The sequence below is a fragment of the Balaenoptera borealis genome, assembly GCF_965194805.1.
Source record: "Balaenoptera borealis genome assembly, chromosome: 6".
NCBI classification, from domain to species: Eukaryota; Metazoa; Chordata; class Mammalia; order Artiodactyla; family Balaenopteridae; genus Balaenoptera; species Balaenoptera borealis.
This window is the reverse complement of record NC_138863.1, coordinates 3067904-3071565: the sequence shown is the minus strand read 5'-3', so window position 1 is coordinate 3071565 and position 3662 is coordinate 3067904.

The window sequence follows — 3662 nt, the reverse complement described above, 5'->3', positions numbered from 1 at the left end:
TCTTTCATACTGTGTTACTGGGACACCAAAGAGCACTTTAGCTGTACCACATAGAATATACACGTAGTTATGTTTGGAGATCACCAGAGGCCTGGGATGTTGTAAAATACCCTGAGACTATCACCAAAAAAGTGGAACTAAAAATTCCCAGTTGGCTCTGCCTAATGCCAATGTTAATTCTAGTCCAAGGAGATAATATGTATAACTGAGAAGCTCAATATTACAGGTAGTTTCTTTTTTAAAAAATAGTTCTTCAGCCAGAGTTCTGCATATATTGACTTAACTTTTTTTCATTATTGATCATTGTTACTTATTGCAAAGTATCTATCTGGCATATAGTAAAATGTTTAAAAAGTGTTAGCTCCTGTGGTCAGCGAAGCAATGGCCCTCCAAGCTGACCAGTCTTCATGCCCAAACCTGTGAATGCGTCACATGGCAAAAGGGAGTTAAGGGTACAGAAGCAAGTAAGGTTGCTAATCAGCTGACCTTGACATGGAAAGATGATCCTGGATTATCTGGGTGGGCAGAAGAGAGAACCAGAGAAATGGCATTTCGAGAAGGGCTTCACCCACTGTTACTGGCTTTGAAGATGGAAGAAGGTGGCTAGGAGCCAAGGATTGCAAGTGGACTTTAGAAGCTGCAAAAGGCAAGGAAACATTGTCCCCTAGAGCTACCAGCAGCAATGCAGCCCTGCCGGCATCTTGATTTTAGCCTGGTGAAACCTGTCTCCGACTTCTGACTTAACAGAAGTATGAGATAATAAATCTGTATTGTTTAAGCCACCAAGCTTGTGGTGATGTGTTACATCAGCAATAGAAAACTAATACAGCTATAAGTGTTACCTCTAGAGAACTGCTAGGAACAATATAAGATTGCTTATAGATTCTGTGTATCTTTGCCTGAATTTTGATTCTTGGGGATAAAGTAGGTATGAGCTATGAGTATTAAATGAACTGCCACCTCTTAGTATTTATATAGAACTTTTATCTTAATAACATCATGATACTTAGGGTTGATAGTGATAGTCCCCTGACAGATCAGAGAATGTCATTATTATGTATATTATCGACATTGTTATAAACAACTTCGGTTTTCCTGTGAGGAAGCTGAGAGCCAATACAGAAAAGTTGCAAAAATAGTACAGAGAGTTCATGTGTGCCCTTGGTTGGGCTTCCTGTAATGTTAACAGTTTACATAACCACAGTAAAATTATCAAAACTGGGAAATTAACATTGGTGCAGTACTACTGACCACAGATCTTATTAAGATTTCACCAATTTTAACCCCTGATGTTCTTTTTCTGCTTCAGGGCCCACTCCAGTGTCCTGCATTGTATTTAATTACTGTGTTTTCTCCATCCCCTCCAGTCTGGGACAGTTCCTAAGTTATTTTCCTGTCTTCCATGACCTTGACACTTCTGATGAGTATTTGATTAGCTGTTTTTATAAAATGACTCTCAATTTTGATTTATCAGCTGTTTTCTCCTGATGAGATTGAGGTTATGCATTTTGTGATAAAGAATACCACAGAAGAGGTCTTCAGTACTTCATATCTGGGGTACATGAGCCGTCTCCTACAGGTGATATTATCCTTCATCACTTGGTTATGGCGGCCTCTGTTGGGTTCCTCCACTGTATTTTATTGGTATTGCTATTTTTCCTTCGTAACTGAGGGAGGTCTTTGCTGGTATGTAAATACCTGTTTATCCTAAAACTTGTGCTCACTGGTTTAGCATCCATCAGCAAATCTTGCCTGAAACAGTTATTCTTGTGGTGTTTGTCTAATGATGATTTTGTATGTCTGTCTTTCCTTCTACATTTATTACTTAGAATTGTCCCGTAAGGAAAAGCTGTCCTTTCTCCCCCATGTATTTATTCAATTATTTATTTCAATATGGACTCAATGATGTTCATTCTGTTCTGTGAGTTATAACACTATCATTGCTTATTTTGTCGCTCAGATTATTCCAGCTGTAGGGATTAGGAGCTTCTTTGGGTTGGGTTCTTTGTCTTTGAAAATCACCATCCTTTTTCAAGTACTTGCTTATTTTCTGGCACCACAGAGTATTTTAGACTCATCTTATATGTTCCCTGCACCAGCCCTGGAATCAGCCACTTCTCCAACAAGCTGTGTTTCCTTTTCTTTGAGAATGATGTTTAGAAACCAAGATCTGGTCAGTAGATGTGCTCACTGCTGTTGGAGTTGGTCGTAGGCCCTCTCAGCAGAGAGAACTAGGAAATGTATGCATTTCTATCAATCTGTGCACCCAGACACACCGTAGTTGTTTATTCAGACCTAGCATACACATCAAGTCATGACAGCATTGCTAAATCAGACCCCTGGGAGAAACATTTACTACCTGGAGTACAGCATTTGTGTAAAGTTCTTTTTGTCTTTATCCTTACAGTGTGCAGTCAGAATATCATTCTCTAAAGTTACTTAGGTTCTGTCTTTTATTCCTGATCACCTTCAGTGTGGTTGTGTTATGTATTTGTAATAGAGCTGTTTCCCATCTCTTAGGGATCCTTCTCCTGGGGTCCAGTGTGACAAGTGTTGTTGATGTGTTTTGTCCAGTTTTTTTGTTGAAGTGGGGAGGGTAAATCCAGTCCCTCTTATTTCATCATGGCTGGAAACAGAAGTCTTCTTTTAATTTTGAATTTTTAGTAAAGTTGACCAGGTTTTGTTGAACTATCTAGATTGTGTCTTTAACCCTACTGTGCATACAGTAAAGCACTTGGCCATTTTCTCAACTCTTCCGTTGTTTAACCTAGCATCCATGTAGATGGAGGTGCCCAGGGAGAGGAATGATTTTCCATGCTACCAGCTAGAAATACAGATACATCGGACAAAATCTAGCCAGGGCAAAATTGTCAACTCTTAGATATGTGTCACAGCTATAAGAACAGGTGTTAAAAAGAGTTTGTCCCACTTTCCTACCTCTGCAGAAGGGAAAACCCATCATAATTACTGGGGCATCTCTTACCCAGACCCAAGGTGCAGAAAAGAAAACCATTAGGGGAGAAAGTGCCATGGTGTGTATACCTCTTGACTTTGGCATTCCCAAGAGAACTGTGAACTTCCTAAGTACATGAACTTGAGAAGTACACTTTGTCTTGCTAGGTACATGTGTCTGTTAGGGTGGTGAGTGTGAGAAAATGGAGGAGAAATGGCAGAGGGCTTCCCCTGCTCAGACCATGCTTCCTGTTGCAGTTGAGCCTCAAAGAACATGTTGCAAAGAATGGCTCCTGCTGACCCCAATGGGGTCCCAGGTTAATGAAGGTACCTGGGGTAATGAAGAAGGAGCTGACCATAAGAAGATGCAGAGAGGCCCACAGACCAAGGGTGGAAAGGGTGACTCAAAAGGGTGAGTGGAGGGCGAGTCTGAGAGCAGCAGAGATGCCCGCTCTTCTCCCTAACCAGTGACTGGCTGTCCCCAGTATAGGGTTCACAGGGTTGGGCTGGGCCCCACTCATGTCCCGTAACCATGCCTTTCCCACCTGGCCTGGTCCCCGGTCACTGGCTCTTTACTTTGGCCTGCAGCCCCTTACACACTCCTCCACCCAGCCCTCAAGGCTTCTTAACACTGCAGCTGAGCCAGGCACACCCGGCCCCATACGTGTGGTTCCTGTATCACAGCATTCATGTTACTTAGATTTTCTGGA